This window comes from Carettochelys insculpta, chromosome 25 (assembly GCF_033958435.1).
Source record: "Carettochelys insculpta isolate YL-2023 chromosome 25, ASM3395843v1, whole genome shotgun sequence".
NCBI lineage: Eukaryota > Metazoa > Chordata > Testudines > Carettochelyidae > Carettochelys > Carettochelys insculpta.
The window spans coordinates 16,033,391-16,047,925 of record NC_134161.1 but is presented as its reverse complement, the minus strand read 5'-3'; the positions used below and the strand labels follow the sequence as shown (position 1 = coordinate 16,047,925).

At 51.4% G+C, this 14,535-nt stretch overlaps 1 protein-coding gene across 6 annotated transcripts in view; it reads left to right on the top strand.

The window, feature by feature from the left end:
• The window catches only part of ST3GAL4 (ST3 beta-galactoside alpha-2,3-sialyltransferase 4), a 95,703-nt gene that overhangs the window by 37,601 nt on the left and 43,567 nt on the right, over nt 1-14,535 (top strand). For 2 of the 6 annotated variants that reach the window (XM_074976747.1, XM_074976748.1), the window contains exon 2: nt 3,874-4,068. The exons of the other annotated variants lie outside the window; for them this stretch is intronic. The gene's annotated coding sequence lies outside the window, so the exon portion shown is untranslated. The remainder of the gene's footprint in view (nt 1-3,873; nt 4,069-14,535) is intronic. 6 annotated transcript variants of the gene reach the window in all.

Sequence of the window (14,535 nt, the reverse complement as noted above, 5' to 3'; positions counted from 1 at the left end):
TCGGGTCCACCTTTTGAACCATTAGCCACAGTTCCCATATGTCTCCTTACGATAAAAACAACCTTGCTCCTTGCAACTATGTCAGCCAGCAGGGTGAGCGAGCTCGCGGCAGTGATGGCAACGCCGCACTGCACAGTATTCTCAAAGGAGGCGGTAACCTTAAGGCTGCACCCAGCCTTTGTTCCAAAAAAAGTCTCTCCGGAGTCCAATCTTAACAAGCCAATAGTTTTACCCAAAGCCTCACAGCTCCGACAAGGAGGCATGCCTGCATCTCCTAAATGTGAGGAGGGCGTTGGCCTTCTACACAGACAGAACTAAGTCCTTCTGGAAAACGGACAGGCTTCTAGTCTCTCTCGCTCCTGGGTCAAAAGGAGAAGGTCTCTCTTCCCGGAGAATCTCAAAGCACATTGTGCCCTGTATAACAATGTGCTTCGAACTTCGAAAGACTCCTTTGCTGGCCCCACCCAGGGCTCACTCCACCAGGGCGGTGGCGGTGTCAACAGCCTTCTTCAAGGGCATCGCATTAACAGACATCTGTAGAGCGGCGACCTGGTCATCCTACGACACCTTCGCCGAGCATTATGCCCTGCCTCGGGTATTCTGAGAGGATACCCGTCTGTCGACAGCAGTCCTCTCGGGCAAGCTGCACATAAACTGATTACCCACCTCCTTACTTGGGTTACTGCTGGGTAGTCACCTATTGTGGAGCACCCACGGGGACCACTCGAAGAAGAAAGAGAAGTTACTCACCTGTAGTAACGATGGTTCTTCGAGATGTGTCCCTGTGGGTGCTCCACCACCCGCCCATCCTCCCCACTTCGAATCTCTGTCTAGTGTTTTTCAGGAGCATCCGAGGCGGTTGGTCAAGGAACTGGCGGGGACCGGACCGTGCACGCGGCCGGGGGCGCACAGGGGGGGCGGCGCGCGCCGGCGCATGCGCGATCCAGGAGAAACTGCTGGAAGACTTCCGATCTGCGGTGCCGGGTGAGCCCGACACCTATTGTGGAGCACCCACGGGGACACATCTTGAAGAACCATTGTTACTACAGGTGAGTAACTTCTCTTTATATATAGCAGCATGTCACTCTTCTGTAGCAAGTCTTGGCTAGTTACTGGTGTTACGGCTGCCGCAGTGCTAGAATCTGCAACTCTATACGCTATAAAATCAGCCTCTCTTCTTGGGAGCCCTGATCTCAGATTCTGCTTCAACCAGGCCAATTCATGCTCTGTGGTCTTTATTCCAGTCAGACTTTCTTCCAGGAAGTTCCTATTGGTGTTTCAGAGAGTTGTTACTTGTGTATTTATTTTCCAGGCTTTTGATCGCTCGTTAATGTTGTTATCCTCTCAGCTGCCTCAATTGTATTTTATTTTATTAGGAGTATCATCCTAATGTCTTCCACATGGCAAACTTGTGCATTCAAATGGGAAAGAAATCCCAAACATTCCCCTTTAGATCACCTTTCGCTTACAGGATCTCAAAGCACTTTGTAAATTTCTAGTTACGTCTCTGTCCTCTCCAGCTAGCAGATGAGTGATGTTCCCATTTTAATTGCTGGGGAAATCGAGGCATTATGTTTGAGCTGCTGGCCGCAAGGCAGTGGCAGAGCCAGGATAGACACAAAATGCTCTGCTCATTTGTCTCTTGTATGCTGTAGATGCCACTGCCTCCGAAAGGAGGACTCCAGATTGTAATCCCTTGATCGCTTCCACTTTCATTGTTGGATTAAATTCTCTGACAGTTCTGTTTTGTTTTTAATCAAAGTCTGGGGAAACACTTGGAATCTAAAGGACCTTCATTTCCTGTCTAGATTGTAACAGTAGTGAGATGGGTTGAATTTTAAGTCTATAATATCCTACTGACTGTCACCTTTAACGAGTTCACCATCGGTGATGACCAGCAGCAGTGTTAATTCCTTGTTGCTTCCTCTTGTGCACCCACTGCAACGTACTCTCTCTTCCTTGTCCTTTTTGGTATTTTGCAGCTTTCCAGAGCTGAATTGCTGAATGACAATGCTTGCTTTCAGTGCTCAGGAAAAACTCCAGAGCAGCTTTGGGGTTAAATGTATCTCCATGTCTAGGTCTTTACTCAAGTGGGCCCTGATTTAGCAAAGCACTTAAGTAAGTGGCTGCTTAAATTCCATTGATTGTGATGAATGCTGAAGTGCTGGTTTGAATGAGAGCCCTGGGTATTTGTACTGATTAGCTGCATGAGGAAATGGTCATGTCCCTGAGTAAGAGTTTTCTTAGCTGTGTAACTTGTTGAACAATGCCACTATTTTACCCCGGCTCAGACAACTAGGAATGTGAAATTCCAATGAAAGTATTGCAGATAAGAAGAATCCCTCCTGCAGTGCTTGCAACACAAACTCTGTGGAGGGCCCTGCTAGTGTATGAGAACTCTCCAGTGTGAAACTCACTTAAACGATAGGGCTGGGAGCAGAAGGGCAGCCAAACAGCTGGGTTTTGTGGTGTGCGTGTAACAAGTAAATGACAGAGACAGCAAAATAAAGCTAGCCTTGGAAATTCTTGTTTCGCATATGAATAGATCTTCTGAAGGGATCCTAAACGCAGAGTGATTATAAGTAAATAAAAAGCATTGATGATCTAATAGCTACCGTAGGGGACCGCCGAAGCAGCACTCATGTTTGTGTGGCCCTGCTTTGCTACAGAGTTTCAGTACAGACTGAACCTCTCTAGTCCAGCACCCTTGGGACCTGATGAAGAAATTTGCCGGACCATGGGAGTCCGTGTTGCCCAGGAGCATTAATAACAGTCTTGCTGCATATTGGGCTCTTAGAAGATATTCAAGGCTCAGAAATTAGAGCTAAATAGCAGCACAGAACACGCTGAGAGCCAGGACTGGTGGCTGTAAACAAATTTTATGGGATCACGGGAAACTTGGACACACCCATGATAAGTGCACGTCTGGCTGACTAAAATCATGCTGGATTATGGATGTTGGCAGCTGAGAGAGTACCGGATTAGAGAGGTTCAACCTGTACTTTTTATCATCATCTGTAGGAGCCCTATTATAGACCCTTTTTATACTGTGTGCTGTACAGACACAAAGGTCTTGGGCAAGTTCCTTGATACAGTTTCTCCATCAGTAAATACCAAGAACTACTCCAGAAGGCTATTGAAGGTTACTTGTCTGTGAAGAGTTTGGGGTGTTGCACGAGAGCCCCCAAATAAATCTCGGTGCTGCTGGTTTGTTGCCCTGGGTAGCCTACCTGTTGTTCTGGTTTCTGTTTGTATGAGGCTGATGTGTGGGAGGGATGATTAATGTTGTCTGGTGCTGGGGGTGGTGTGCATGGTGCTGAGCTGCGCTCTGATCTGTTGAAAAGTCTAATTAAGGGTCATTGTTTGACTCCAGTAGCTTTGGTTATGGCCTTGACGCTGCCTGTTCAAAGGCTGCTGATGAGAGCCCATTAGCAGAGGCTCAGTGTGCTGCTTCCCCTGGCTTTTTGTCACTTGCATCCGTGCATGTTCATCTGCCCATGGCAGGGGCTGGCACCCTCTTGCTCACTGTGTCACTTGGGGCATGGGCGCTTGGGATGCAGAGCCTCGGGCATGGGCCCTTTTTGTAGGGGTTTTTGTCCCCCCCCTTTTCCGAGGTCACTGCAGTCTGAAGGGGAACTGTTTCTGTAGGGCCCTGTGGGGCTTTGATTGTGCCTATGGCCTGTGAGGTGGTGGGGGCATGGGGGGTGCTAGCGTTGCAGTTCCTAGGTCCCTCATTAAAGCCGCCTGTGGAAAAGGCCTGGAAGGGTTTTGCGGGCCTTGGAGGGTGTGCATAGCCATAGACAGCTGGGGCAAGGGAGAGGCCAACCTTTGGCTCTTCTGCTCTGTCTAGTAATTTCTGTCTGCTCTTTCCAGATGTGCAGACTCCTCAGGAGCCCTGCTCCCAGCACTGGGTACATCAGGGGATGGTGAACTGATTGGAGAGCCCACTGCCCCCAGCCTAGAGAGGGCAGCATGCAACACGTGACAGCATCTGATCACCATGCCTGATGTCCGAGGGCCACATCGTCTTGCTGGTGCCTGATCTGTGTAACTCTGGAAGCAGGGATGGTAGGTCTCTGACATGGACCTTCCACCGACAAAGTGTGGGAGGGAGAGCCAATCCTACGGCAGCTGGGTGGCAGAGCACGGGTAGAGAATACATCTCCTGACTCCCAGTCCAGTGCCCTCTGCTGCCTGGTCAAGCCACGACCACCCGGTGGCAATGCTGTTCTCCCAGTCGGGGAGATGCTGGGCTGTCTCTCACACCATATGGCAGCGCTCTCTGACGCAAAGCTTTCTCTGCTGCCTCTTGCGTCCTGTGGAGCTGAGAGCAGAGCTGTTGGGAGAACATTTACTTGGGGCCCCACTGCTGTCAGCTGAGCACCAGGTCTTGGTCTCCTCCGCCTGTGTGACGGCATTAACCACACGCGCTAATCTGCTGAGCTCAGGGAACCAGCTGCCCAGGGCAGCCCAGCTCTTGGAAAGCCAGCGGGAACAAAGACTTTCTTCTGTGTCTGAGCCAGTCAGCAGATGGCAGGAATTAGGAGTGAGACAGCCACAGTTTGGCTGGGAAATCCTTGCGGCAGTGGCAGCGGCAGCGGCAGCTCAGGCTACGCAGCGGTGGGAGGAGTGTGGAGGGGGCTGTAGCTGGGGCAGAGGGCCAGAGGCATTCTGCAAGCCTCCTGAACCAGCCCACGCTGATCTAGCATCCACAAGTGCTGCACAGAGGCTGTCCCGACCCCCCAGGGTGTCATGGCGGGGTGGAGCTGATTGCTCGGATCGTGTGTCCTGCACTCGTCTGTGCGCTCTGGCCCTGCCCCCCCCGCCCCAGGCTACATCCAGGTACTGCTGAGCCAAGGAGAACCACAGCCCTGGCTGCTCTGGGCGTCTGGTGTGAGATGGGATCCAGCAGGGCCTGTGTGATCTCCCATGGCAATTGCAGCCTGATGATTTTGCAGGTTAGGACCCACGTGGCATAGTTGGATGGGCAGACAGACCTGTGGACAGGGATGCACTGAGGGGAGAGAGGTGTTGAGGGCCCGATGGGAGGTGCATAGGCTGGTGTAACCCGCAGACCTCTGGGCGTGGTTCACTATCCTGGCTTAGAGAAGGAAGGAGTCCCCTCTACAGCCTTAGCTGAGAGCCAGCTGGCTTTTAGCTCACGCTGTAGAGGCTCCGGCAGCAAGGTCCCAGGTTCCAGTCTGCTTGTGGGCAGCCACACCAGCAAAGGAAGGCGGTGGGGTGACAGGGCTGCCTGGTGCTGTGTCGCTGCTGGGGACGCCTGCTAGCCTGCACAGCAGGAAGCGCTAGCCTCCAGCCCACTGACCTGGCCTCGTGTTCCCTGTCTGCAGAGTGCTGGGCCCGGTCTGGCGGCGGTGGGCGGTGACGAGATGTTGGACCCTCGCGGTTCTGTTCCTGCTGCTCCCCCTGTGGTTTCTGGGCAGGACGCTGGCCTGGCACTCGGGGTGACCTGTGGCAGACCAGCACCAGTTCTGGGTGCACATCATGCCAGCTTCTCACCAGCCTGCCCCGGGGACTGAACCCCGCTGGTGGGCGGGAGCACTCTGGCAGGGAGTGCGGAGCATCCACTGCCATGGTCAGTGAGGGGCTGGCTCTGTGTGGGGGCGTGTGTGTGTGTGGGGGCGGGGGGTTTGATATGGTGCTTGCCCTCCACCAGTGGGAGTGCAGCTACCTGTGCTGAGTGCCCGTCAGTCTCCAGCAAGGTGGGCACTAGCCGAGTGCTGGTACCAGCGAGGGGAAAGAGGACCTGTGTCCCTTCCCTGATGTCCAGTAAAGCCCCGTTTACACAGCAAGAGCCTGTCCCTGAGTGAGCAGGAGTCTTTCTGCAGTCTCCTGCCCCCTTCCCCTGGCACTGAGCAAGCAGGTGCCTGTCTGTCTCTGCAGCTTCGTTCAGAGCCAGTCGTGGTCTGCTCCTGGCAGCTCTGGGCCAGGAGAGTTGCGAGGGAATCCCTCGGCCTGCTTGATGCCCATTGTGCTCCCTTCCTGGCTCTGCTATCTCCTTGTCTGCGGTTCTGTGCATGAAGGGATTCACAGCGAGTATGTCCGCCCTGATTCCGCACTACCCCTTGGGGCTCCTGCTTCTGCAGGGACTTGTGTGCTCAGACACGTGGCAGGGCTTTTCTCCTTGCCCCTGCCGGGCCGACCTGTCCTAAGGAGGTAGCTGAAGAGAAACCTAGGAGGGCATGGCATTGCCCATGTGTTATTGCTACGGGCCTGGAGGTTCCCGTTGTGAGGAGGTCTGGTAAAAGGGGAAAGGGTCAGGGCCTGGCAGCGATGCAGGGAGCGCGCAGGTCCCTTTGGGCACAGACTTGCTGAGGCTGCTGGGTGGGCAGTGGAGTTGTGCAGTCAGAGGGGTTGTGCACTGGTGGCCCTTTGCTCACTGCTGAGCTCTTGGCCTCTCTCCTAGAGCTCTTTTCCCCTGTCCAGGAGCCTGGGTGTCTCTGGTCTGCAGCAGGAAGCTGATCCTCCCTCCCTGCAGCCAGCCAGGGACAGCCAGGTGTGCTGGCTGTGGCTCACCGAACTGTCCTTTTGCTGGGATTCCCAGAGAGGCCTCAGAAATGCACCAGGGGCGCCTCATGGAGCAGGCCCCAGGCCTCAGACCTGCAGCTCTTGCTGCTCCAGATGTTTCCAGCTTCTCCTGCTCAGGGTTGTGTAAGTCAGCTTGAATCCTTTCCTGCTGGAGGGTGGAGCTGTGGGGCCCACCCTCCAGCTGGGTCTTTCAACCTCTGGCTGGGGGACGTCAGACTTTTGGCAGGAGGGGTGGGCAGGGCAGCTGGGGACAGCCACACTGCCTGTCCAAGATTGTCCCTCTTTGGAAAAAGCTGGTCCAGGAAGTCTGGCTGCACTGGGCAGGGCTGGGATGGGACATGAGCTCCAGGACTGGCTGGGGAAGGAGAACACATTGATCTGTGCAGGAAAAGTACCTGGTTTTCACTGAGCTGCCCAGAGGAAGCGTTGCCTGGTGCTGATGCGGCACGAGGGAGAGGGGATTTTGGGGGATGGATTGGGCAGTGATCCTGGGAGGGGAGGCTGGAATGGGTCCAAAATAACAGGAGAAGGTGCCTGTGCTTTGCGGTTGGGTTGTGTCTGAAGGGAGCGGTGGGACAAAGGGCTTTCTCTTGTGGTGGCTGGGATTTGTCCTGTGCCAAGATGAATGCTCTGCTCTGAATGAAAGCACAGCAGTGCAGACAGAATTCAGTAGTCTTGTGTTCCATAGGGTTCTCCGTGGCTCAGAGAATGGACTTTGCAGCCTGTCTGTCTGTCTGCGTTGATCCAAAACACAGGCGGGGCTTTCTCCTTCCCATTCGGACTCTTTTTTCCTTTGCAGCCCACCGAAGGCTGTGTCAGGCCAGGGGAGATGCCCACAACAGGAGCAGAGTAGGACAGCCATGAGCACGCTTTGCTGGGAGTAGGGCTGTAGTGACCACCACAAAGACAAGTGTGGTGCTGTGCCCTTTGGCAGCCTGGTGTAAGAACAGCCAGACTGGATCTGACTGAAGGTCCATCTCGCACAGGCTCCTGTCTTCTGACAGTGGTGAATGCCAGGTGCCTCAGAGAGGGTGAACAGAATAGGGAATCGTCAAGTGATCCCTTCCCTGTTAGACCCCATTCCTAGCCATCCTGGCTAATAGCCACTGACGGACCTAACCTCCATGAATGTATCTAGTATCTGCCATGGGCTGTCTGGGGGTAGGTTCAGCTGCCGAGCAGTCCGGGTGTTGAGCAAAGCCACCATCCACTGCTTCTAGGATACAGTGGCTGGAAACCAACTTTATGGGGCTGTGGGAAACTTGGCCACACCCGTGATAAGTGGTTATCTAGCTAACTAAAGTCATGCCAGACTATGAATGTTGCCAGATGAGAGAGTTCTGGATTAGAAAGGTTCAGCCTGTAGGACCTTGGTTGCCACTTAACCATGGTCACCAGCAAGTTCTGATTTCCTCCACAGAGCACCATGAAGAGATCTCAGCTTTCAGCTCCTCAAACTCCCATCCTAGCCAGTTGCCTAGAGGGACTGCAGCCAATCAAGGGAACCTACCTACACTGTGTCCAGCCATGGCCAAGTTCTGGATGTCTCCCATTGTGTGTTGGTGGATGGAGCTATTTCCTCCTTCATGTACATTGTAATGAAATGAGCTATTGAAAGAAATGAGAACAACAAGTCCTGTGGCACCTTGTAGACTAACAGATATTTTGGAGCATAAGCTTTCGTGGGCAAAGACCCGCTTCATCAGAAAGGAGTTCGCTGTTTACGGCAGTGTTTGGGACATTGGTCCATTAATAACCCTTCCCTTCGCTTTTCTGATAACCACTTGGCTGCTGATGCAGTGCTTGCTATGAGACAGAAGATTGCAAACAGTCCTTTCAGCATTCTTGTTGCTGCAGTTACAGGGCATGGGTGCCAGAGCATGCACTGGCCTCTAAAAGAAACTTCAGCCCAGCTCCGGAAGGCACAGAGCCAACGTGTGGTACGTGGGTGCACTGATGTCACTAGAGCAGTTGAGGAATTTTTTTTTTCTTTCAAGGAGAATGCGGTTCTGCAAAATTTACGTTTTCTGCAGGAGGGAAAAATATCTATTTTGCCCATATAATTTGTGTCTTTAAAATGGAGTTTTTTGGGTCAGTTAATGGCAAATTAACAATGTCAGCTTGGGCTGCCGGGTACCTCTGTGTTCCCCATTCTTCAAGGTGCATGGAGTCCTGTCTGGACTGTGGTGCACCATGGGCTCCCTGGGAATGAACCGGAGAGGTGCATCAATGGAGTGAGTGCAGTGCACTGTGCCAGGTGTAATCTGGCAGGGTTCTCAGCCAGGTTCTGCAACTGCCTCTGTGTGTGGTCTTCAGCAAGGGTTTGTGCCTCCACTTGCCTACCTGCATCGGGTGGTGCACCTGCTGCAGATGCAGGAGTTTAAGTGTTGAGTAGATTTCTACTCTACAAAGAAGTTCAACAGCCCTAGATGGTCCAGCAAGGCCTAGCCTCCCCTTGTACTCCTGCTACAATGCTTCCCACAGGTTTGTGCTCCAGAGCACAGTTTCTCTCTTGGGGCAGTGGTGGCCCCATGCAAAATGCTGCCAGGATCATGTACACCCAAGGCTCTAGAGAGCAGCCACGCTGCAAAATTAAGTGGCTTTAGCAGCCCATTTGGCTGGCTTGGGGGAATGTGTAGCCTCATTAAGGAAGCGCCTGGCTTTAAATCAAAGCACTGGGTCATGAGACCCTTCAGGGCCAGTGATGGCTCTTACTACACATTGTAGATTAATGAGCATGTTTACACTTCATATTTCTAACTTCACATACAAGATATTCTGTGTAGAAACAGAACATCCAATTTCAGCACATCAGAACTCAAAAATGATGTGTCACATGACTCGTTTTGCCTAAAGCTTCTTCAAGTTATGTATATTCATAAGTCAGTTTTCATAAAGCAGGGAGAGGCTGTGACAATACCTAAGGAGCTAACGGCCATTAAATAATGAGGAGATGGTTCCTTGTTACGGAGACTGAGAGCTGAAAGAGGCCTGTACATGATTCTCATTCACAATAAGGCCCTTTACCTTTCTCTGGTAATTTTAAAATAGTTCGTGTGTGGGTGGAAACAACAGGGCAGACTTACACCCTTACGCTCTGGTGGAGCACAGGTCATCTACGCATCTCCCCGACTTCACTCTGTCTTGGGACAAAACTTCTTGCTGACCCCAGGAGCGCCCCAGTTATTGTTCAGTCTCAGTAATCTTCTGCACGTTGACCGAGGTCTTCCTCGTGGGTCCCATTGGCAAGCTTAACAGACTGTGCTGGATAATGGGTTTCTGAGTGTGGTTTTGCATATTTTAAGAGCATTCAGGGCGTCCTAGGTGTGTTCAGAAGCTTACGTCCCATTCTGGGATGCGCGCATATGTTTAGATTTGTCACCTACATATATATAACCTGGGCTGTGGGATGATCCAGTCTGGACCTCAAGGTTGAACATCTGCGGAAGTGATACACCTTGCCCTGGATTTGCTTTGGGTTGGCCTTGTAGATAAGAAGGGAGCTTACCAGGTCTGAGAGAACTAGTTTTTGTGATGTCAGTTTGACTCACTGACAGTACGACTAGTCTTGCTTCTCGGCACGCTAAGGCTGCAGCGGAGAGGGCTCACGTGCTGTCAGAACAAGTATGTTGATTTTACTGAGACACGTCTGAGAACCCCTTTCATCGGTGTTGGAATTTTCCATAGCACAAAGTCTGACAAACCAACCAGTGAGTGGAAACTTTTTTTTGGGTGTGTGCTACAACCTTTTGACCCTCTTGTGTAGAACCCAGTTGATCATAAACATATTTCACTGGGTCACTTTTGGTGCTGATGTATAAATTTGCTGCTTTTCTTTTAATTTGAGCAAAGAATTTTTCCCCCAAAAGGGAAAACGTGAAGCCTCTGGTGTTTTCTCTGCCCCATGGTGGTCTTACGTGCCCCTGTCACTTTGGTAGGTGTGTATTGTTTCCACGAGCCCAGTGAAGTTGGACAGGCTCCTTATCTGGGTGTATGGAGGAGGAATACAGATTAGGAGCTCTTGGGTGCTGAGTTCTTCTGAAAAAACCTGTCCCGCAGCTGTAGGTTCTGAGCACTTAGAAATCGGTGACTCCCCCGCGCTTCCACAAGGGCTAGCTGAGTGGGCTGTGAAATCAGCCCTGTCCAAACCCTCAGCCACAGACCCCTTTTCCCAGGTGTATACCCCTCCTTGTGGTGAACAGCATGTGTGTAATGCTGGCCCCAGCTCTCCTTCCACCACAGATTCCCTGCAGGATCCAGGAACTTGCTGTCTGAGCACACAATGAGCTCATTCTTGTTTAGGGGCCTGCTTGGCAAATCTCCTTCCTGCATGACCAATCCCAGGATCCTGCCCGGCAGGTAAATCTGATACTTGATGGCCTTCAGATAAAGGAAGGGCCCAGCTGGAAACCTGTTACCAAGGAGCTGGCATGTTGCCTTTGTAACTGGAACAAGTATAATGGGGGTTTAGCATTTCACTCCCTCTCTAGGCTGGGTTCTCTGACTCCTATACAAGCTGGGCGCCTGAACGTCTTTGTGGCTCTGCCATGGGGAAGTTTGGCCGTCAAGTGAGGCTTTCTTCTTGGCAAAGTAACAAACCTGCCAGTGTTCTAAGCTCCCTTGGGAGGGGAGTGGCTGCCCCTTGGCAGCTGACTCTGATCAGCTCCAAATCCGTCTGAATCGAGCCTGCACCTGGAGTGCTCGCCATGGCCGCGCTGCCAGCTCAGAGCCAAAGGGAAGGCAGCCAAGCTCTCGGGGACTTGATGTTAGGCTTCCTCAGGAATGTAGAAAGAGGTTCCCACAGAGCTCTGCCCTTCTACATCACTAATCCCCACAGCCCCCTCTGCCGTCCTACTTCTCTGCTCTTTGGTACAGTCCTGACTCCTGTCCTGAGCTCCCCTCAGCTTGGCCAAAGCCCCTCCGTCGTGCCCTGCAACATGCCTGCTCATCCCCCCCGCAACCCGAGCTCTGCTAAGTGCATCAGTCCAGCCATGTGGTGTCCATGCCAGGTGAGACAGAGCTTACCTGCTTCGTCCCATTTTGTCCTGTACAGATGCGCCGCCCGGGGACTCCCGTACCTCCTCCATTGCTGGCCATTTTAAAATCCCCATCACAGGCTTGGCTAGAAACTTGTAGAAATTGTTTGGGGGGCATTTCCCGGCCCCTGCTGTCTGGGAGGTTGGACTAGATCAGAGATGCCCAACCCAGGGCCTGCAAGGGAAAGGTGAGGGTCTGTGAAAAAAGAAAAGATAAATAAAAATGATCCTAGAAAATAAGTTTTAAATGAATTACAAAGGTACAGTCAATTATTGTGTTTTAATCCCTCCCCATAATGTTACTAATGGCTGTCCAGGAATCTCTGGTGTAATTTTTCTTTTTTTCATTAACTGAAGTGTGCACAGTGGTTAGAATTCGCTTGGGGCGGGGAGTGGGGGTCCCACGAATGGTTTGGGGCATCCCGACTGGTGAAAAGGTTGGGAACCACTGGACTAGATTGTCGCAATGGTCCCTGATGGCCCTGGCATCTTAGAATCTGTTTAAAACGCTGTTGAATGTTTAACGATAGCTGTTGATGCTCATTCTTGTTCAGCAGCCTCCCCTGGCAGATCCCAACTCTTAGGTCTGCAGGGCTGAAACCAGCAGTTCCTTCTTGCCTGTCCCTGAACACGTTAAATACTGAACTTCCTCTCTTTGCCACTCTAGTGTGTTTCGATTCCCCCCTCCCCCCACTTGGACCGTGGGGGAGAGAAATCCTCTCCAGCTTCAGGTTTTAATTCTTCCCCCTGCTCCTTCTGCCCTGTAGCAGCTTTGCAAATAGTTTTCAAAAATCCCAAGCCTTGTTACAGGATGGGGACCGACTAGCTAAGCCGCAGTACAGCAGAAAAGGACCCGGGGATTACAGTGGCTGAGAGAATGGGTATGAGTCAACAGTGTGTCCTTGTAGCCAAGAATGCTAACGACATGTTGGGCTGCATTCGGAGGAGCATTTCCAGCAGATCTAGAGAAGTTGTTATCCCCTTTTATTTGGCACTGGTGAGGCCACATCTGGAGCATTGTGTCCAGTTCTGGGCCCCCCCAGTATAGAAAGGATGTGGACGTGTTGAAGAAGGTCCAGGGAAGGGAACCAAAATAATTAGGGGGCGGGAGCACATGACCTATGAGGAGAGGCTGTGGGATTTGGGCTCATTTAGTTTGCAGAACAGAAGTGAGAAGCAATTTAATAGCAGCCTCCAACCTCATGAAAGGGGCTCTAGAGAAGCTGGCGAGAGGCTGTTCTCAGTGGTGACAGATGGCAGAACGAGGAGCACTGGTCTGAAGTTGCAGTGGGGGAGGTCTAGGTAGGGTATTAGGGAAAGCTCTTTCACTGGGAGGATGTCAGCAGCAGCATCCAGGACTTAGCCGCCAGGGAACCCAGCGCTCGCTGGACCGTGCTGCCATTAGCAAGTGTTGGGCCTGTCTCAGCAGAAGGCTGCTGCTGTGCTGAAAGTGTTGGGGTGAGGGCAGTGTGTGGCTGAAGGGGTAGATGGGCTCTGGTGGGAGCAGTTCTGTCTTGCTCAACCTCAGAGGGCACCAGAGTCTTGCCTGAGAGAAACCTGATTAATGTGACATGCACAGTTCTTGTTCTTTCTAGGCTGTGTCCCATCTGCTTCTGGTGTCCATGCACTGGTCTCAGGATGGCTCGTTTAGGGTATTCCCCTCCCACCTGGGTTCTAGGCAAAAGTGAACTTCTGGGAAGATCTCTGTGCCCTGCAAGAGTCGCCGTACTCAGTCAGTAATGCAGGTGTGACCCTGGGGTCGTTAGCTCTGGGTGTTATGGACTTCCTGAGCTGCCAGCCCCTCTGGCACGGCCTCTGTGCTCCTCAGGGCAAGCCTGCAGGGCCTGCAGGTGCACCATGTGTACTTCCTTGTGGTTTTGAGGGAGAACCTGCCCTACACTGGTATGCACTGCTAATGGCCTTGGTCTCCAGAGTTGAAAGCCCTTGGGTGGGCAGCCAACCAGGCTCTTGTGACACCACTGACGTTGAATTAACAGGACCTTTACACATTGGGTGTAGTCTGGAATTTCCACTTATTGTTGTCTAACTGTATTGGCCTTGCGATCAGTGTTAAGAATCTCTTCTGCAGCCCACAGTCACAAGAAGAGCTTTTCCCCTTGAAAAGGTAAATGTGCTTTATTCAAGCGATCATCTGAAATTAACCAGAATTGATGCAGAGTAAAATGTGCCAGCACTGAGCTGCCTTTACATTTGTGTTATATTCTCTGGAGAACGCTTACCTATTTGTCTTGCCAATGAATATTTTTGCATTTCTTTTTTCACTTGTCTGCTAGAAATGCATGAAACCAAAGGCTTTAGAACAGGGGTTTTCAACCGGGGGTGCAGATACCCCTGGAGGTAGGTACTGAGGTTCTCAGGTACATCAACTCATCTAGATATTTGCCCTGTTTTACAACTGGCTCTATAGAAAGCACTAGCAGGGACAAAAAGAATAATTGTGTCATACCATGTCTTGTTCACACTGCTCTATGTACTATCCACTGAAATGCAAACACAGCATTTGTATTCCAATTGATTTATTTTATAACAATGTGGTAAAAAGGAGAAAGTCAGCAATTTGTCAGTAACCGTGTGCTATGGCACTTAAGTCTTTCCAGGTCTGATTTTTGAAAGCAAGTAGATTTTCAGTGAGGGGAAACTTGTGGGTATGGAAAACAAATCAGATTCCTGGAAGGGGTGCTGACCTCTGCTTTTGAAGATACAGTAATGCCTCCTCCAGAGACAGAGGGGACCCCAGTTTTGTGCTTGCCATGTCTGAAGTAGAAATGCACAAGTGGGAGATTTCTCTTTGGACAGCGATTTTAATTCATGCTTTACAGTAGTGTTTTCCAACCTGAGGCCTGTGGAAAAAAATAAAAGATAAATAAAAATAATCATAGAAAATGTTTTAAATAAATTGCAAAGTTAAAATTAATAATTTTTGAATTAA